Source organism: Alligator mississippiensis, chromosome 5 (genome assembly GCF_030867095.1).
Source record: "Alligator mississippiensis isolate rAllMis1 chromosome 5, rAllMis1, whole genome shotgun sequence".
In the NCBI taxonomy this organism is placed as follows: Eukaryota; Metazoa; Chordata; order Crocodylia; family Alligatoridae; genus Alligator; species Alligator mississippiensis.
This window is the reverse complement of record NC_081828.1, coordinates 111,569,432-111,591,682: the sequence shown is the minus strand read 5'-3', so window position 1 is coordinate 111,591,682 and position 22,251 is coordinate 111,569,432. Positions and strand designations below refer to the sequence as shown.

General features: G+C 42.2%; 1 long non-coding RNA gene across 2 annotated transcripts in view; it reads right to left on the bottom strand.

Annotated features, from left to right (window-relative positions):
- Nucleotides 1–17,186: 17,186 nt before the first annotated feature.
- LOC132250653 (uncharacterized) overlaps nucleotides 17,187–22,251 on the bottom strand; it is a 95,790-nt gene continuing 90,725 nt past the window's right edge. For both annotated transcript variants that reach the window (XR_009462253.1, XR_009462254.1), the window contains exons 3-4: nucleotides 18,683–18,772; nucleotides 17,187–18,117 (exon numbers count right to left, since the gene is read on the bottom strand). This is a non-coding gene — a long non-coding RNA (uncharacterized LOC132250653). The remainder of the gene's footprint in view (nucleotides 18,118–18,682; nucleotides 18,773–22,251) is intronic.

The window sequence follows — 22,251 nt, the reverse complement described above, 5'->3', positions numbered from 1 at the left end:
GGTGCTTCAGCAGGGCTTTTTGTTGCTTTTATCTCAAGACAATTCAATCAGCCTTTAGAAAAGTGTGCCAAAAGCCCTGCTGAAGTGTCCAATAGATATATAGATCATTTTCAACCTGGAGAGATGTGGGCAGTGGGGTTCCCCAGGGCTCGGTCCTCGGGCCCTCACTGTTAAATATCTTCATTGGTGATTTGGACGAGGGGGTGAAAAGCACCTTGTTCAAGTTTGCTGATGACACTAAGATGTGGGAAGAAGTGAGCACGCTAGAAGAGAGGGACAGGCTACAACTAGATCTCAACAGGTTACAGAGGTGGGCGGATGAGAATAGGATGGGTTTCAATATGGACAAGTGCAAGGTGTTGCACCTGGGGAGGAAGAACCATTAGCATACCTACAGGCTTGGGAACTCACTTCTCATCAGCACAGAGGTAGAGAAGGATCTTGGAATCACTACTGATTCCAAGATGAACATGGGTCGCCAATGTGGGGACGCAGTCAGGAAGGCTAACCACACCTTGTCATGCATCCATAGATGCATCATGAGAAGGTCGAAGGAGGTGATCCTCCCCCTCTATGCGACATTGGTCAGGCTGCAGTTGGAGTACTGTGTCCAGTTCTGGGTGCCACACTTCAGGAGGGATGTGGACAGCATCAAGAGGGTCCAGAGGAGGGCCACTCACATGATCAGGGGGCAGCAAGACAGGCCCTACGAGGAGAGGTTATGGGACTTGAACCTGTTCAGCCTTTACAAAAGAAGGCTGAGAAGGGGATCTTGTGGCCACCTATAAACTTGCCAAGGGGGATCAGCAGGCAAAGGGAGAGTCCCTGTTCCCCCGTGCACTACCAGGGGTAACAAGGAACAATGACCATAAATTGACCGAGAGTAGATTCAGACTAGATATCAGGAGGCACTACTTCACTGTCAGGGTGGCTAGGAGCTGGAACCAACTTCCAAGGGAAGTGGTGCTTGCCCCTACCCTGGGGGTCTTCAAAAGGAGGCTAGACAGCCACCTAGCTGGGGTCATTTGACCCCAGAATCCTTTCCGGCCCATGGCAGGGGGTTGGACTAGATGATCTGCTTAGGTCCCTTCCAACCCTACCAACTATGAAAATATGAAGATGCTGGGCAAACCAGGTCCAACTACTGCATTAGCTGTTGTGGCCATGTGTTGGGCTCAGTATGGGGATGCACCAAGTTGAAAGTAAAGCATTGCTTTTATTTTCTACATCTGTAAGCAGGTGGCTTCATTGATGAGTGGTGGGGGATATATAATGCCATTGCCTACATGGTCCTCTGAGGTAGCCAGTGATATGGACCCTGCCTTCACTAAGGCATGGCTCCCACAGAGTTTTCCTCAATTCTCAGCATAGGTGGAGCAAGTAGAGAAATGAAGTGTGGCCTCCAAGATGGGCACTGGCAAGGCTGAGGATGGACAGGGGGCTGTGGGTTGGAAGTGCAGGGCACCAGCAGGGCTTGGAGGGGTGGGGGGCTGTGGGCCAGGTGTGAAGGGCACTAGCAGGGTCTAAGGGGCTGCTGGTCAGGAGTGTGGGGCACTGCCAGGACCAGGGGGCTATGGGTTGGAATTGAGGGACACCAGCAAGGCAAGGGAGCTGTGGGTTGGGAGTAAGGGACAATGGAATGGGCAGGGGCAGGGCACTGGCATATCAGGGCTGCTCAGCAGCACAAAGCAGTGGAGGGAATGGCCACAGCTGAATCCACAGCCTGGTGAGCAAAGGGGGTGGAAGGGTGGGGTCTCTGGTTTTCCATGATGAAAAAAGCAAAATCAAATGCCAAAATATGTAAGTATTTAGAAATTATTTTAGTATAGCGATTGAGGCACTGGTAAGTTTCAAAATTACTTTAAAATGTTAATATATCAATAAAATGTTGTGTTCAACTAATACCTACATATACAGTGGTGTTTCATTTTAACTGTGGAAAAAGATAAATTGGGGTTTTTTCATAAGAAAATTTGTTGGGGGAAGGGGTTTAAATCAGACAAGTTGCAATTTATAAACAGAGAAAACCAGGATCCCTGGTACTTTCCCTTTATTGTTCTGACCTTGTGTGTGTGTGTGTGTGTGTGTGCGCGCACGTATGTGCATATATGATATCATGACATACACGTATGTCCAGTTTACACTATTGCAGTTCTTTTTGTTCAGCCTCTCTCTTACTTCTTCTATGAGACTCCAATGACTTTATGGTCACAATTGGAGTTATTTATCATAACATTTCTACAAAACACAAACCTAGTGTTACTCCCACCCCCTTTCCAACCTCAAGAATGCCTTTGTTCATTTTTAGTGTCTTTTTCAACTCCTATTCTCCTTTGCTTTTTCTCTGATGCCTGGACTTCTTCCCCTATGCACGTTTCTTCTTTCCACAATGCAACAGATATTTTCCATCTCCCATTGCCTAGGTCCCTCTTTCAAACCATTTCTGATAATACAATTATTCATCTCATTGCCATGCTTCCCATTTCCCTCCTACTATCTAGTTGGCTGCCATTTCCTCCAGATCTTGATCCTCTGTGATTAATAGATGGCAATGTACTTATTATTAATAGATGGCAATTGACAACAATAGAGTTAATTTAAATTAACACCTGCTGAAGCTCTGGACCTAGTATTTAGTGATACCTAAATATATATTCAAAATCTAGATGTGTTCAAGATAATTTTTCAGGACTCAATATGAAGGATCAAAATGTGGGTTTAATCTCATCCCTAGGTCTGTTTTTAGAAAAAAACAACTGACGGGCTATTGAGAACAACCGACAGGTTATTAGGTGTATTTACTGTTGCATAGTTGCAAGGCATGAGGAAAAGCATAAGAATGTGCCTTTTTCTTTTTTTATAATGCAGTTCCGATAACTTTTATGCTACAAATAGAAAATTGTGAAATTAATTTTCAAAGTTTTTTTCAAAGACATTTTGCAGATTACTTGCAAGAATACTTGTCAACTCTGGGTATGTACAAGCATTACATTTAGATCAACCTATCTAAGGTTAGGTCAATTTAAATGCCCAGTCTTTTGCAAGTGTTGGCTTAAATTGCTTAAAATTCCTAAAAATGGCATTCCCACTCTATTCTGGTTCACCTCAGGAGGTGAATTAACTTTAGATCAAGAAAGGGTTAACCCAACCTACAAAGGGTAGCCCCATTTAGCAAACACCTGTATGGCTTCACAGCAAAGACCCAGGGCTTGAAAAACCCAGCTACTCACACTGGGGCTGTGCTACCCCACCCCCTGATTGGGCTTTTTTTAGCCCCTCAAACACCCACCCAGGCCAGGAAACCTGTCCCTGCCCCTGTTCCTTCCCCTCAGATCTACCAATGTCCCACTAGAAATGCCACCCTCCCCACTGACCTGCAAGTCCTTGCTCCACAGATCTGCAAGTTCCCCCTGATCCCATCTGCCCCACCCAACCATCTCAACTTGGGCTGCATGTGCTGCTCCCAACAGCAGTGAATGCTTGCACGTGCCACTCCAGGGTTAGGTTTAGGTGGCTTAAAGCAAGCCACCTAAACCCAAATTGGCCATGGCAAATGTGTGCATGTACCCTTTGCTTATCACGTGCTTGAGAAGATTTAAGTGCATGCATACAACCTCCCTCCCAAATTAGAAAAACATATTAAACTAAAATGGTATGTAAAATTAACAATAGTATCTGAGAACTGTAGATATTTTTTTAGCTTGAAGAAATGTCTTCAAAATTAAGTCTTGATTTTTTTCATCAGTTATTTAAAGAACACTGAAATAATTCACCGAATAAACTGTTTCAAATTAAAGTTTCCAAAATATTGGTAATTTCCCAAGGACTGTAATGCATTCTTAGAGCTATAATATATTAGTATATAGCAAAAAAGGGTTTTTTAATATAAAGAAAATGGAGATTGCAAATTAGCAAGAGAGAAGAGCTGTGTTTCCAAACCAGCTACTGCTGTTTCTATTAAAAAAATAAAACAAAAACAATTCTGTTGTTTAGGGATTAGAGACCGGGGAAAGGAACCATTTTCTATCAGGGAAAACAGTGTACAAACCAGGTTGAAATGACAAGAGAACTAAGGGAAGATTCTTATCTGTAATTTGATGAACACAGAAGGCATACTGTATTGAAAAACGTGAACAGAATCTGAACTTTTATTAAAACGAAGATATGTTCTTAACCCATTCTCTCTTGAATTATATTCCAAAAATGTTCAGACTGTGCACTAGGGAAATATTTTGTTTTTGTGAGAGGTTACACAGCCTGCATTACCTACAACAATATTCAGAATTTAACCTCTACTTGTTTTGACAAAGAACAACAAGCTCTTTATCTAAAGCAGCGCTGGGCAAAATATGGCCCACCAGGCCATTCTGTTTGGCCCACAGGACCCCTAAAAAATTTAGAAAATATTTATCTGCTGCTGGCTGCCTGTCAAAGACAACAGGCCAGGGGGAGTAGAACCCAGGGGAAGCCAGCAGCAGCAGGCAGGACCTTGACAGCTTACCAAAAGTCGGTAAGCAGCCCTCCTCCACAATAATTGCACACCCCTGCTCTAAAGTATAGATTAGATCATTATAAATATGGATCATTTATCAGCCCAAGCAATTTAGCATGTGAAAGAGAAATTATAAAAAGCAAAAGGAGAGATGATATTATGTGCAATGCTAAAAGTTGAACTCAACATGAGATTTAAATGTCTGAGAGATAAGTAGTACAGTGAAGTTTTTTATTACAGTCCTGCTACAAAGGCAAACTTAATCAGAGAATGCTGGTTCAGTTAAAAAACAACAGGTTATGCTTATAGCAAGTTTGTCACTAATGCAAAGACTCAGAGGCACTAAATTCAGAGTACTAAGGACATTATTTTGAAGTGATTCAGCTTTTCTGACGTTTTCCAAAGTAGTGGGCATTTACACACCACACACACACACACACACACACACACACACACAAGGACCCCCTCCCGCCCATACATTATTGTGGGTCAGAAAAAAATAGAAGTTTCATGGGGCCAGAGACACAGGTTAAGGAAACACAAATATGACTCTGTACTTAGTGTTGAGGGCAATCCTCTAGTGAACGGAGTTTGTGCTTTTTATCTAATGGTTCTTTAATACAAAATGTATAAGCAGTCTCTGTGGAGGGACTGGAACATATTTCTCTCCATTCAGGTACCTAAATACTTCTGTGGACCTGATCCCAAGGCTAAGTACAGCTGTTCAAAAAGCCCAAGGCAGAATTGATCAAACGTATGTGGGTTTCTGTAAGTGACAGGCTAGTTTAGGAGTAAATGTAACATGTTGGTCCTTTGGTTGGGGGAAGCATGTGGGCTACCTGCACTGGCAGAGACCAGCAGGCTGGGGACATTCTTGCATACCTCTCAGTGGGTTCTCTGGGCTGCTGGAGACTGATGAGTGACTATATGACCCCTGATTGGCTACCGGGCATGGTCAAGCACCCTTTCCTACTGTCCCCTGTCACTGTCAATCACAGACATCTGTCAACTGCAGACAGGAAGCCAAGGGAATCATGCTCATCCATCCCCTACAGCCCAATCATGCTTCTTGGGGCTGCACCTGCTCATGGAGTCATAGGCATCACTGGGTGGGCTCCTGCACACCCACTCAGGGGCCCCCATGGCCCTACAAGCAGGAACAGCCCTAGGGATCCCTACCAGACTACAGGCCAAGCATGCCTACCCCTACTGTGATAAGATTATCAGCCCCTATGAGGCTGGCTGGAAACTTGGCTGGAGCAGCCGAGTGTGGGGGAAGTGCTAGTGTTTCCCCCTGTGAGGAGAGAGGCTCCAAAGGAATTTGCAATTGAATTGATAGGGTACAGAATTTTGATACACCAATTTCACTTAAATTGATTAAGTTTGAGTGCACATTGATCCAGGTCTATCTTAGATTGGATTCTGCCATTTTTAAACCAGTCTATGGGTTTTTGGTTGTAGCTATTTTGGTCTAAGGGCATAGGAAGGCAAGGTTCTTTGAGTAGATATGATATCTACTGAGAAAAAGCCAAAGGTGAGTAAGGGGGACTCTATAATAGTAGTAATTCAAGGTAGAAAAGAGGCTGTCTATGAAAAAGGAGTCCTTCTTACTCACCTTTGGCTTTTTTCCTCCTGCTTGTTCCCCTCTCCCTTCCTTGCTTTACCTTTCATTTTCCTACTTTCTACCTATTTATATACTCACTAACATCCTGCCACACTTCTAGCTTCTCAGAACAGCAGAAACTTCCTATGCCTGAAGAAGGGTGATTGTGCCTGAAAGCTTGCTAAGAATTTTTTTCCAACTATCAAGTTGGTCTAATAAAATATATCACAGCTACTAAGAGAACCTTGCCTGCCTAAGCCAGTCTATCTGCTGCCTATATAGAATACCTAGGCAGCAGATTTCAGTGACGTGAATGGAAGAACTGAAGACCTGCCAATGGAGACAATCTCTTAAATGCAGGGATGTGGTGAAATGGCATTTGCTCATGTCTATACAACTCTTATTGTATGAATAGACTTCAATTCTCCGAAGCTGTAAATCTTGCACCTAACACAAGCACTCTGTTCACATGAAACAATTTAAAGGGGGAAAGAAAATCTGAATTACAGTTTCCCAATTGTACTAAGAAAAAATATAGAACTCAAGTACTATAATTTTACATCAGTTTCTTCCACACCAGGAAAATAACTGAACAAATGGCAATTTATTACTGGCTCAGAGTATTCATTTATCATTCCTCCACTTTTTCCACCCTGAAGCTTCCTTGAGCAATACATTTCTAAGTTCTAATGTCTGTGGAAGCTGCTATATCCCTTATTATTTTTAAATGGCTTGTAATAGCAAATTCTCAGAGGTGCTTAAGTATGAAATGATGTTGTTTGATAAATACCCCTGTGCTTGCAATGTCAGTCCTGAGGGTGAGCTTTTTTATTTTTTAATTTTTTTTTTTACTTTTGTATTTTTTGAGAATCATATTGCTTAATTATTTAAAGGGTAAAAGTAATCAACACTTTATATATGTCATAGTTTTGCAATACATGCCTGAAAATATTTTAATTTTGAAAAAGAATATATTTATAGTGCGTCTTAAAAAAAAACCCTCAGCAAAATGAGTATTTCTGTTTAACAAAAACAAGTGTACCTTAAACCCCACAGAGTTGTTGAAGCCTCTTAAACTCTTTTAAATGTAAATATTACTGAGGCTTTGCTTATTTCAGATAAGATGTGAACAGCAACCAGTTTACACAAATCAACTTAATTGTTTAGCAGTTCTCCCAGAGATGCACATTTTTATTTGCTGGTTTGATAGGATGTTAAAGTATCTTGATCTTTTGATTGTTCCCTGATGGGCTTAGTAATATGGCAGGTATCCATATTGTGCCATCTGTTGTATTTTCATTACATAAGACCCTCATTGCCTGTGATCAGGCTATCCCTATATCCCATAATACTGACATCTAAAACATAGGCAATCTGTGGAGAGGGAGAGATGAAAGAAACTTGGAAAGAGGCAAATATTGATAGAGACTTAGTGGTGCTAGAGGACAGCAAATGACTTGGGACTTGAGGTATGGAAGAAAAGGGGACAGACATTATGCTATGACACAGAACATTGTTAGACTCTCTCTGACTTTTGGGATCACATCCAGCATACTGTATTCCCTGCTGGCATTTCACTATTTAGCAGGCCATTTATAAACTGCAGGGAACTAAGAGAATTGCAACAAAAAATGTCACTGGAGTGAAAAATGGTCATCTAAACATATGTGAATAATGTGACCATTAAAATGGAAGAATGATTTGGAACAGTATGCTGGAATGGAAGGCATGAAAGTTTAACTTGGGGTGAAGGAATTTAATTACAGGAAAATTTGAGATGCCTCTCAAGGAAAAACCTGAGAGCAATATTCTGGATTGACTAACAACCAACGAATTTGGTGGAAGGTTTTTATTTCAAGCTTTTAGGACAAGGCTAGCACTAGACAAAGTTACAATAGAGAAAATCCTGCATTGTCTATAGATATAGAAAATATCTACAAATGTATCTGTAGATTCCACGGGTCAGATATAGAGGTCACATGTCATATGACTTTTTGAATATTCAGTTTGAATAAATCTAGACAAGAAAAACAACCTCTACCACCTGCACCACACATTTTCAGGTATAAACATATATCTGTTTTGCTTTCTTAATACGTTACCCCCTCCTTCTGTGCAAGTCACTTGCATGAATTAATCATGGCTCTAGAGAGATTAAATTTTTGTCAGAGCTCAACATTTTAGGAGATGCAGAGCATAGGAGTTAAAAAAAAACAAAAAAACAACCCAACCCAGTTACATTCCAAGATCTGCCACTAACCTTTTCAGCGAGCCTGAGAATAAAATTGTTTCACCCCTCTCTGCTCATCATCCTCATCTGTAAAATGGGAATAATGATTTTAACTTCCTTTGTATAGCCTTTTAAGATCTACTGATGAAATATAGTATGAGAAGAGTTAGTAACTTTTTTCTGTTGACCACACAATCTCAGCTGTAGAGTAAATCAACACAACTGTCTATGTTTCTATCTCAAACCAGACAAAGGAACTATTCATTCCCAAACAACGATGCAGCAAAAAGATCATTACTTTACCATAAGAACTTTATCAGTGTCAGTGACAATTTCAACAAGCTTTTTATGCAGGAACCTGCTAATGTAATTTTTTTTTTTTTTTTTTTTTTTTTTACAGTTTCTATAATTAAGCCTCTTCTGACTTCTAGTCAGATTTTTATTCAATTACATAGTCAGTTTTATTTTATTTTACTTTTCTACCTCCTTTTCATTAACATACACTTCAACTTTGTGAAGAAGAAGAAAGGTTATACAGCACAAAGCATAACTATGTATTAGGGAAAAGGTGGACAGAGGTGGGTTATTTTTGACAGCGTATGTAAGCAAACTTTCTTATGTATTTATTGTTCCTGTATATAACTTGCTTTTTATACAGCCTCAAGGTGATTGCATTTGTCATGTTTTGTCTCTTTTACATTTTGCTTGAGCAGATTTGCATGATGTGATAGACCATTCTTCCTTCCGATGTTTGCTTTCCTTTTTCTCCCTTGTCCTTTCTATATTCCTTTTTCTCCCTTGTCCTTCTTTTTACCTCTATACTCATTCTGCCTAATAATTTCAGTACCTTCTTTTATGGACTTATTTTCATACTTTTTTTTATATTTTAATATGTGCTTATACCTTAAGTATCCCTCCTCCTCATTACTAAAATCTCTTCTTGGCATTTGAAGCAGTTAGATGCAAAAAAATTGCTAGGTGCCTAAGAAATCTTACATCTGAAAATTTAGATATACAAGGGTCTGATTCCTATTGTAGATACTTAACTCTTACTAAAACCAACCTTAGTGGCTTTAGGTGCCTCCAAGACTACACATCAGAAAGCAGGTGTTGAGCGTCTAAAATTTAGAAATCGTGCACCTTTGCTTCATGTCCCTGGCACTCTTGGGGAGTGCCATTTTTAAAGCAAGGCAATTGCCTTACAGTGCCTTTCTTAGCTACTGTCAAACATACTGGAGACAAAGTGGTGGAAAAGGGTTTTTTCCAAGTTGCCTCATTGTTTTGTTTCATGTGCGAGTGGGAGCAGATGGTAGGGCATACTCAAAGGAATTGTAGATCCCCTTGTGGGCAGATCCAGGACCATGGAGATGGGAGTGCGACCACACACGTCAGCTGTAGGGCACATATGCAGACAATAGAGCTCACTGTGTTTGTGCAACACAGACAAAGAGGGTGTGGCTACAGCCCTCTTGCTGTGACCCTGGATGCCAGTGAGCTCTACTCCCTGTAACATGTGCTGTGAGTTCTATGAGCTCGCTAGTGGGTCTGGAGCCCTAGCTTTCATTTATGGAACTTACTGCTGTTTTCTCTTCCCTTCCTTCCTCCCTGTCCCACCCCACCATCCACACAATTCAGTAGCAAAGGAAAGGATGTGATAATTGTCATAACCCAGTGATTTTGGTGCCTCGGCACTATGGAATTTTCTTGTCACATGAGAGCCTCTTGCACAGCAAGGGTTTTTGCTGCATAAAGAACCCGCGTGCAGGAGAGAGTTCCCGCCAATTTGCAGCTGTCTTTGCAGGATGCATTTTCCCTTTGCAGCACAGAAATGCACGGTGCAAAGAGTTCCCGCTATTTGAATGCAAATTTGTTCCCCGCTATTGGCTAGTGCTAAATTATTCACACGTGGCGGCCGGTAATTGGCTTGCTGGCCGTTTAAAAATTAGCGCGACTTCCGCCCAAGTCTAAGAACTTTGAGCACAGCAGAGTGCCTCTAAAGAGATCTGACTTGCGGCTAGCTGGTCGATGGACTGATCACCTATCGATCCTTCTTCCCGTTGCCGAGTGCAATCCTAGACATACCCTTTTCCCACTGGCTTAAGTTACGGATGGATTTGCTGGCTTTGGCCTCGCCATCTGGAGCAACTCACGTTGTTGTTCAGACGACCGGACCATTTCCGTCGCAGCCACCCGCGACGTAAGTAAAGTTTTTACAACCATTAAACCTTGTCAGCCTCTCCATTCACCAGCCCGCCATGACGAACGAGCAATTTCTAAATCACCTCGGGTCGGCTCAGCCCGGCCGAGACATGGCGACAAGGATGGGATTAAAGGGCACGGTGTTGGAGAAGAACCTAATTAGGTGCTGCCCCGGCGCACCGGGAACCTCCACGTAGAGAATGCTAACGATCTATGGGCGCATATCGCTTACCACCAGGTGGTAGAAGGGGAGGAAAGAAGTATTGATGGCTACTTCTCCGTAAAAAGAGAAGAAGCCGTAGTGAAAGAATGGAGAACAAAGCTATCCCTTGGGGAGTTTGGATGCATAATGGGGAGCGACCGGGTTTATTATCGGCCCCTGGAGGAAACATCAACCATATCCCTAGCCAGGGTGAAGGTGCGGAAAGCAGAAAAGCTGACCCCCGCTCAGGAGTTCGCCCAATGCACCCCATACTTAAAGGAAGGGGGGGGGGAACCCACCCCCGTGGACTGGTTCAACTGTCCAGATTTGGTGCCTGAGTCGCGGGGCCATGAGCTCCTCGTTCAGCTACAGGAGGATTTGGAAACTAAGGGCCGTCGCAAGCCGAAGTGGGGTCTAATTAAATGGAAAAAGGGAAAGATGATAAATGTGCTGTTCCGTGCAGTAACGGGCCTACTAAGGGAATACGCGAATTTGGAGGCTCAGATGCATACTGCGGGTAAGGAGTCGCTGGAGCGGACAGCAAAGGGCTCCGGAGCAGCGTTTATTAACAGTGCCAGCTGCATGATGCTGTTAGCAGAAAATGGCACCAAAAGAAGTGTGAGCCACCCGGGGAACCCGGAAAAGAGGGGCGGAGTTTCGGAAGACCTGGTGGGGATCCCCCTAGTGACTCCACCGCCTGAGGTGACGTCGTTCCCAACGGTCACGCCTCTTTACCATGGGGAGAGGGCAATGGGAGGAGGAATATACCCAATGCTCCCAGATACAGAATTTAACCCTCTCTCTGCCGCAGCTTACCCGATAGCTGTGACAAAGCATGTTGAGGATGAAGAAGGTACCACACGTACCAGTGTTATCTCTCGCACACGTACCAGACCAGAGATACAAGAGGTTTGCAAAGAATCTAAAATAAGGCCGGAAGAAACCTTGGCCATGTGGTTAGGAAGACTGATAGTGGAATTTGGATCTGACACTCTGGATAAGGAAGAAGCGAGTGCCCTGACACGACAAGCGGCGTGGAGTGGAGGGCGCACTACTGATTTGAATGTGGTCACGGACAGTGCCCACTGGCCCATCCCGCTCCTGGTGCTTGTGGTAGGACAGGTAACCCACAAATTTCACACCTGGCACGAGGGTTGCCTGCAGAAGGCTACTGCAGAACAACTTCTCCTGGCTATAGTTGGAGTGTCGTATCTCTCATGGAGCCCAAGAACAAATCCAATGGGACTAACAGCAGTCCAGCGTAAAGAGAGATGGGCTCATCGTCACCTATCAGACCCCGGGGTAATTCCAACGCCCTTGGAAGCCATAGATGCCTGCGTGGAGGTATACGGAGGAGCGAATGCTGTTACACTCCGACTCTTCTTGAACCCGATGGCAGGTCAACCAGTAGGAAATCTTTTAGGTCATCTCCCACGATTGCAGGCACTCATGAAGCAAGGTGAGGAAGCCTCTAATGACACAAGAGATCGACCTTCAGCGTACCTAGCTGCAACATTGAGGCCTCGGCATCAAGGGTATACCCCTCGGCGACAGCCATGGAGGTCACCTCCAAGGACCCCAAAAGAAAGAACCTCAAAGGAAAGAACTCTGAAGGAAAGAACTATGTTTGGATTTCTTCTCACTTACTCTGGACTAACAAAGGCTCAATTAAGACTTTTGGGAGACAAGGCCCAGGCCAGCATGGCTGAAGCATTGGGATTTAATTTCGAGGACTCGCCAAAAAACGAGTAACGGCCATCGGCTCTGTGGGCGGCCTTCACCAATTCAAACCCGATCCTACTGATTCTCAACCATACGCTGAACTCACTGTTTACAACCCTACCGATCCAGATGACCAACAACAGGTATTCTTTCTTCTCGATACTGGAGCTCAGACCAATGTGTTTACCTCAATGATACCTCATCAAAAGACCACCAACACGATCAAGGTACAAGGGCTTAATGCTATCGCCGTCACAACGAAGGTCAAGTTTTGGGTTCAGGATCACCGATATCCCCTAGAGGCTGTTCTAAGGGGCATCAACATTTTAGGAATCCAGGGGATAAAAGTGCTTGACCTCAAGGAACAAGTGCTACAGGCATTACCCATAATTATCCCAGAGCAGGACTGGCATCGACCAACGCTTCGTGACACTTCCACCTGGCGATATCGGCACATGGAGGCTGGGGGCTGGTGGGCACGGGGGAGGGCAGATTGAAGCTGAAGGCTGGAAGTCTGTGCTGGGATGTTCCCAATCAGGCCTGGCCTGTGCTGCGCTCAGCAGCAGCACTAGAAGCAGGGGTTGGTGGGGCTATGGCCCTCCCTGTGGCCCCATTCCCAGTGCCACCACTGCAGCCACCCAGCCTGAGTGCAGCCCAGCCAGGAACAGCCCGGCGCTGCCTCAGCCCCAGCCCACCCTGCCCAGCCCCATGTACAGATCTGGGGGCACACATCCCCCCCGTGGCCTCCTGGGCTGTGTGCCTTCCCCTCCCCATGCCCACTGGATGAGCTGCGTGTGGCTCCATCCCCCACCCAGTCCCAACTGTACAGGGCTTGCCCTTCCCTCACCACTTGGGGGGGCAGACTGAGGCCCCAGCAGTGAAGGAGGGAGTTGGGCTAATGCTTGCACCTCGATCTACCCTGCTCCCCCCAACCCCAGTCCTTTCCTCTCTCCCCTCCCCACAGACTTACCTGCTGGGTGGGGGGAGGGGGGTAGATATTCAGTTCCTTCTAAATTCTAAAAGTGATCTCTGACCTAAAAGGTTGGAAAACACTGGTCTACATGTCCATTAATGCACCATAGTTACTGCACATTAAGTTTAGTAGTTGGATAACCAAGTACTAAATCAATGCACAGTATCTTGTGCTACTGTGCAGTATCACCAGTGCATGGATTTTTTTCAGATATTAACTATGCAGTAGCCTTATATTAATTCAGAGCAGCATACTAACATAGTTTTTGCCAGGCACACTACTGCAGTGTGTTATTAGGTTACTGGACAGTTAGCATCTCATGTAGACACACCCAGTGAGTGTTAGTTACTTTTGCATTATGTTTTGCTTTAGTCCCCTGTCTCCCTGGTCAGTCAGTATTTTTATGGCACATTTACATTAGAATCCATATGCAGTCCTTGCACACCACAGGGTCATTTCTATTTTCTGTGATCCCCATCTTCTGTCCTGAGGAATCCTGCAAATTGGAAGAGTAATAATGAGATGTGTGAAGAAGATATTTACTAAACACTTGACTGGCTGTGGAAGGAGATTCTGGAATTCTCAGGACAACAGCTAAATAAATTGCTGCCATTTGACTTCGCATGAGGATTTTGAAAGCCAAATGATTCTCTTAATCCTTTCACATAATGGAACTATAGAGTTTATTGAAACAAACAAATAGGATTCTCTTGCAAATTGAATTAGAATCAATGGAATTAATTAAGGAAAATGACTCATGGCCTATAATGTGCTTGGAGGTGGGGGAGGGGCATTTTAGAGTGGCTTCTGGACAGCCACTCTTATTAAAATGGCTCGGTGTCATGTGTATTAAGCCTCCACCTCCCGCCCCTGCTTTTCAAAATGGTCATAGGGGCTCTTTAAAGCTCATTCAACAAAGTTTGGTTAAAGTGCCCCCACTGCCATTCTGAAATGTGGGAGGGGGATGGGAGGAGGGGCTAGCTTAATACAGGTGATGCTCAGATGATGCTACAGCATTCTAGTTAGAACACATCAGAGCACGTTTGCAGGCAGCCATTGGGCATGGCAACACATGCCATTGATGTGCAGCAATAAACTGTGAAGCTTATTGCTCTGCAGCTTATTGCTCCTGGGAAGCTCCTGGGCATGCGATTTACACATGAAATTGGACCACAGCACATTGAGCCAGATCACAGCAGTGCCAGCTGACAGGGGATCTGAGGGGGTCAGCCTGTCAGCCCCAGGCTGTTCCAACCAGGTTCAATGTGCTATGGAGAGGCTGGATGGGACATAAGGGTGCTTCAGGATGGGGCAAGCCAGCACACAGCTCCCACACTGGAGCCCCATCATGCCTCAGCCAGCCTGATCAGCATCTATATGTGCTCAGCTGCACACAAAAATCTCTGCAGCAGGGTAGTATTTTTATTTACAAGTACTACCCTGCTATGTATGCCCTAATAGGGGTGCATGAGTAAATGCTGAGACTTTACTGGGGAGCTAATTAGTCCACTCAGTAAATATCTCACGTCAATGTGCCTATTGTAAGTAAATACAGTCCAAGTCTTATTTAAGGTTCCAGACCATTTAAAAACCTATAAATACAAGAGTGATTTTTAGTTAAAACTTTTCTACACTTTCTAAAAACTGATCCTATATATTTCTAAAATATAAAATGTTGTGAACTTGATAGAAGATCTTAAAATAAAAGGGTTTAGGGTTAGGTTATTTCCTTTCTCTTAAAATTCTATTGGATTTTCTTATGGCTGTTATCACCCCTGGAAGAAAACAAAGTCCTCTGTGGAAAATATATGATAAAGATATTACAGAGTCACTACTGCCTGAAAACACCTGATTAGGAATTCCATTACTTGCAAAGGTGTATTTCATGTATAAAATGTATAAATAAAATCATTTCGCATAAGCCTCTTAAGCCTCTTGGCCTACACACCAATAAAAGCATCTAGAATAAGAGGCAATGTGATTCAACCACCAAACAGCCCTGGTCTGCAAAGTAAAAAATAAATAAATAAATAAAATAAAGGTGACTTAAGAAAGATTGTGTCAATGTGTATTAACTCACAAGCAAACATATTTTTTTATTTATTATTCTATACTACCCAACCCTCTTGGCCCCCAAGAAAGCACTAGGAAGCTAACAATAAAAGTTCAACTAAAGTTCTATTTCTGTTTATGAAGACAGTATAAGAAACAACACCCCTCAAATGCCTCAAAGTTCAGAACAATCCATTCCCTATCACTGTCTACACAGCCCCTGAGCTAGAAAAGCATACAACCCTACCAAACCCAACCTTATTCCCAACCCCGCATTCAATACGTTCATAAATATATAAATATTTTCTTCCCATATTCCTTCCCATCAGTGGCCACTCCAGCTCCTCTGTTCATAGCCAAGGGAGTCCCTTTCCCCCTTCCCTTAATAACCCTGCCAAATCTGTACTTTTCTATCTTACAGGGTACCAACAACTGTCCCCAAAACACATTCATCTTTCCCTCCTTGCCCCACAAAGAACCATGTTATTTAATTTAAACAATTATAATCAGCAACACAATACTCCTCCCACATACCACCATCTTTGCATAAGCACAATGCCAAAAGCCTTGAGCATTATATTTCATTAGGGCCTACCTTGAGTGTCCCCAGGTAGACCAAAACCTGGCTGCTCCCTTACCCTTTCTCATTTGGGAAGCTATGAAATGCCTGCTCTGAGTCCTGAGTTCTTTCTACTGTGTTATTCTAATTTTCCCTCGGTAAGCTGTAGCTGTCTGATTTACTTGTTTTTCAGATGTTGTGTTCCTGCTTAGCTGTCAGAAGGTTTCCATTCAAAAAGTTACTTCCTATTCATCATTCTCCTTGGTTTAAACATGATGACAATTTACAATCCTCAATTGCTGCACTTGTTCCATCCATTTAGATGGCTGAATATAATCTAGGAGCTAGGAAAAGAAACTTTATCTACCCAGAAGGTTACCTGGACTTATGTCAGATAACAGAGTTTTATCAGAATCAATTACATTTTTTAGGAACCACATTGGGAGGAATGTAAAAAAAGTTCTGATACTGATGACAAGATTTCATATTTCTTGAATTTAACTTTTTTTTAAGAAAGGGAAAGTTATTTTTTGAAATACACAATAAGTGTTGAGCTTATTAAAACAACAGCTTCAAATAAACTAAAATAACCTTTTTAAAAGAATGTCCCTTTATAGAGAATTTTGAATTTTTTTCTCTTATTTTCTCCTATCTTATCTAACTAGATCTCCTGCGTTTATTTAGAAAACTAATTTAGAAGAGAAGAAAAAGATCACTGTGAAAGTGTACACTTGTGTAGACCCTTCTCCTGACAGAAGATGTATAATTTCATGTGCTGCCTTAGATACTCAAGTTGTGTTGCCAAGCCAACCACCTGGATGACACTGTGTCACCATTAAATTTTACATTTACAACAACCTGCCGTATGGTTCTACAATGGGTGTGTCTACACATGGTATTAATGCAATACAGGTTGATTGCACAGCAAAATACTATGCAGTAAGTCTTCCCCAGAAGCATGTCTACACCTGCATGGCGCTGGGAGAAAATCTGATTTGAAAATCTGGTATAGGCAATTATATCACATTAATAATGTGTAGACATGTCCTTTATATATCAAAAGAATATTTGTAAAAGATTACAGCAACAAATTTTCCAATTGGAATGCATGTTTTAATCTCCAAATTAAGGTTAATTTTGTACTTGGTCAATAAATCAGTCCTAAACAATGATTCTTGATCAGAATTCCATGCCAAATTTTATTTTTTTATTATTATTATTTTTTTTTATATTTCATTCTGCCTTAGGCTTTTTGCAGTTCCAACTATCTCAAAGTAGAGAGCTCATTTCTGTGGTCTTTCTCTGGAAAACTTTCTTCCACAACTTTGGAGTCCACATTTTCTGTGGAACCTATAAAGTCAATTAGGATCTCACAGGAGAATCCTTCAGCCTTTCTGAGAATCCCATAATAGTACTCTGATAACTCAGTATGCTAGTATTTGCAATTAGATAGTTAACACTCTGCTGGAGATGCTGAAACAAGAATATGAGTGTTTTTGCTTTTGTTTGTTTGTTTACTGGTGATGGGGCAGGGACAGAGGGATTGCCAGTGGATAATTTCATTTAGCATCTCCAGACTCTCCATAGTTCTGGCAGATCTTATTCACAACTGTATTTTAATTATCTCCATCAAATCTTGCTTAAGATGTTGCCTTGTTTTTCATGGCTAAAGGCCTGTAGATCTCCATCTTGATACCTTGGTCACTGTTATCCATAGGTGACTGGTAGGGGGGGAAAAGGGAGGCAGCGCCCCCCCCCCCCCCACTGTTGATGCCACTGGTGGCTTCTGTGGCTGCTCACCAGCCTCGTCCCCATTGCTGATGCTGGCTTCTGCGGGTGCCCCCCAGACTCAAGAGGCACCAGTCACCCATGCTGTTATATGTTACCTTTGTAGCTGAAGCAGTCCAGTTTTCATGGTCAACACATTCAGTCCTACACACTTTTAGTTTTTCCATTAATTGGTTTGTCCTCATTGGTGTGACCTTGAGCTCCATGGTTTCCAGCTTCAGTTTTGCTTCCTCATGCCTTTTTAATTAATGGAGCTTATAACTTCATACTTAGGCTGTATCCAGACATATTCTTGGTCTGTGGTAACAAAAACAAAGATCTTTTGGTAGCCCATTCTGTAACAGTGTATACCATCCTGGCCAGATTTAGCCATTGGAGCCATTTCTGATATTTTCTCAGCATTTCTCCAGCCTGTTGTTGAGGTTTCATGCTCCACCATCCTCCTCTCCATTGTGTCATCTGCCATTTTCTTCCCTTTGTGTGCATAAACTCAGTCCAGTGGCTGCTCTTAGAACTAAATAATTTCACAATTGCCTTCTTGGAGAAGAACCACCAAAAAATGTTTGGAGTAATGATACAGGCATGAGTGGAACAACGCAATATATGTTTATTATTAGGAATAAGTTAGGTTCTTTTTTTTTTTTTTTAAGTGCAAAGAGTTTCTACTTATTTGTGATTATCTACATATACACATGAACATTCACAAGCTAGAAATAATTCTTGAACAATTTTTAGATCCACCTCTGGTTTGAATTTGACCATGCCTGCTATTTTATAGATTTTTTTGTTGTTTTTTCCCTCATTATAGCAAAAAGGGGACTTTCCATTATAGCATAAATTTAGTTTCAGATAAATTCAATACCTTAAGTAAGCTGTATGAAGATAAATCTTTTTTCTCTCCTTATCTCCCCTCTATTAATGACTCCACTTCTAGCAGATTTGTAGAAAAATCCTGTAAGTTAAAATAAACATAAAATATGACTAAGCCTTATTTTTTTAAAGAAAATTAATGTTATATATGGGAAGAGGAAATGTATCACCAAATTAGAAGCTGAAGAAAGATTTGGCAAATAAGAATTGATTTTTCCATTTGATTGTGACTATAAATCCATAAGAATTATTTCACAATGGTATTTTATTAGTACCTTTTCATTAGTACTAAGCTTCAGTAGCCGATTTGATTCAGAGGAGATTTGGCCCAATTCAGAGGCTGAATCTCTGATTCCAAATCAAATTGGGAGACCCATTAAAAACTCTGAATTGAATTGGAAGCCTCCAAATCAATTCAGAAAAGATTCAGCGCTGATTCGGATATTTGGCCATAGACTAAATGGGCAGCATACTCGAGGATGCTGGACACAGCTGCCTCCAGCAGTAAGTCTGTTGTGGTGGGTGGAGGGGAGAGGGAAGGGGCATGGGAGGGGGGCAGATCAATGCCCCCACAATGAGGGAGGGATTGGGGCTGGGGCAAGCTTCCCAGCTGGGGTGGGGAGGCATGGGGCTCGGGGAGGGGGGCTACCGCCACTGCACGCCACCTGTCCAGGAGGGCATGGGAGCGGGTATGTGCCTCTGGATCTGCATGGGGCAGGCTGGATCAGTCTGCACTCCAGAAGGCTACCCCAGCCACCCGCTGCCAGCTGTATTCCATGATGTAGGTGGAACCAGAGCTGCACTCTGGGCAGCTAGAACCAGCTGCAGCCCAGAGTGCAGCCCTGGCTCTGCCCTCCCTACAGAGCTCAGTGGAGCAGGGTGTATGGGAGGATACAGCCACCCTAAAATTCCCCATAGCCTCTTCCAATGCCTGTCCAAAATTCAGGCCAGCCTAGCCTTCCTCACACAGATCTGGGGGCACATGCCCACCCCCATGCTCTCCTGGACCGGTGGTGCATGAAGGCATGCAGTGCAGGAGCCCTCCTCCTGCCCCAGTTGGGCAGCTTGTCTTAGCCCCAGCCCCAGCCCCAATCCCTCCCTTGCTATGGGGGGCATTGATCTGCCCCCCACATCCCTTCCCTCCCTCCTCTGCCCACCACAACAGATTTACCAGATGGAGACAGCTGCGTCCAGTATCCTCAAGGACTGCTGCCTATTTAGTCTATAGCTGAATCTCCAAATTGGCACTGAATCTTTGGATCCGAGTTCACCAAATCACATTGGGACAGTGATTCAAATCACTGAATCAAATCACTGTCCCTCTAAATCAAGTGAATCAGAATCAGAATCAAATACTTGCTGCTTCACGTAGGCCTACTTTTCATGTTGCGTATGCATGCATGAAGCTGGCTTTGAAACCCTTCCTGATTTCACCAAAGGGTCCTAAAACTTTCTGAACATTTCTCTTTCCAGTTTAGCTTATATCCTTTGCATTAATAAAGCCACACCAATCTGTTTGTATGTTTATAGAACGAGTGAGTGAGAGAGAAATAAAAGGAACTATGGGACAACTGTATTGCACAAGCAGCATAAATAATGAGATATTTGATCATTTAAATGTGAAAGGACCTTTCTCCAAGACACTATCCTTTTTTACCCTGGGTCTTTTGCCACAGTGTTTGAATCTTGGGCAGGTTCCAATCTAGTGTAAGTTGTAATCACTCCTTTCCTATTGTTACCACATGAAGACATTATTTCAGGGTCTTTACTGTGGGCTAAACAAGCCTACTGGAGGCTTAAAGTATATATACACAAAGCCCACATCTTCCCTGATATTGTTACCCATGTTACCTAGATTAACAGGTAGTTAGGTATGCCTACATAAGATGTAAATCATACTTTCCCTTGTGGTGAAGATGTACCCTTACACTTTTTGAACACTATAATGTATACCCATATCTGTGTAATAGGTGCCTTAAAGCGATTATAATTTAGAATGTGTTCTTCTTAAGAACTTCTTAAGAACTATACTGCCAACATGCACATACAGCTCATCATTTTTCAAGCTCCTGTCTCTTACATTCAACATCACTGCCCTTTATGGCTGTGATATTCTAATCAAATTAGAGGCTAATTTTTGTTTATTTGCATAGACTAAAGAACTGCGAACAACACCAAAGTGTAGGATTTCCATTTCATTATTATTTATTCCCATTACTATATTTATTCAGAGCTAGGACTAATATTGGACATATGTAAATTGTAAAATAATCCCAGCATATAAACAACATAAAATCTATTTATTTCCTCTTGTTCTGACACCTTTTTGATGCTGATGACAAGTACAACATGACAAAAAGTAGCAGAGCAATTTCATTTATCCAGTTCATGGCACTTTTTTTCTTTAAACTTAGTGTAATATAAAGCAGAGAATCTAAATTAACTTCATTTGGGAAAGCAACCCAGGAGATATAAGTTTCTATGCAGCTTAAGTTTTAAATAAACCCTTTAAAGATGGATTTGGAGGATTAGCTATGAGCTTAGTGATGTAATAGGCTCCCTTATGCTGTATCTATATTGGAATGATTGCTTCTTTTCCTATTTCTAAATGCATTGTCAGCAAGCTATAAAGATATTATATATAAAAGACTTCCCTCTCAAATTATATATAGTTAGCCTGCAACTGAAGCTGAGAGACACTATTAGAGATTAAAAATACTTTTTCAGGTAAATCAAAAAAAATCACACGAGGAAACCAAATTATTCAAGGCCTCAGCTTCCATCATTGTTTCTAGGATTAAATTTGACAGCATAGTCAGACACCTTCCCCCCTTGTAGATATGAGCCCTGCAGACAGGCTTTTGAAGCTTCATATTAAAAATCGAAGTCTTTCATATTTTCGCTCCATAACCCACATTTCAATTAAAAGCATTTAAATTTAAAAATGATTATCTCACTAAGATAGAGGGTCTTTTTTATAGCTCTTAATCTTATATGACCTAAGCACAGTAACCTTGATTTAAAGTACAATAAGCTGATATTTGAGCAGGCAATGTTCATTCATTAAGTACTCCATTTTAAATTCTCCTGTAATAAATGATTAACTTGCCAAAGACTTATGCCACATCATATATTTTGGCTTGCCATATGCTCCGACACAAAAATTCTTTTGTAGTCCAGCAAAATTATATCATGGTGTGTATACCCTTTTCTCAGAAGACTTGTCTTTATAACAACATCAAGCTTAACTCCTGTGAACCCAGTTAAGAAGCATGTAATTCTCCTTTCCATCTGGAGAATGTGTTGTAACACAGTGGGAAGCCAGTGATTGTAATATTTTTGTAGAAGACCACGGAAGCACCAGGATTCACATACCTGCAAATTCTTTGCTTAGACTTGTAAATGAAAGGTTCTAGCTGAAACTTTTATTTAAAGTTGCATTTTACAGGAATAATTCTCATCTGAAGCTCACATATAAATATGCTAGCTGTGCATAAGTCTTGCATATATTGGAAAAATGGCATCATCAGTAGAGTACAGCCATAAATAGTAATGGTGAAA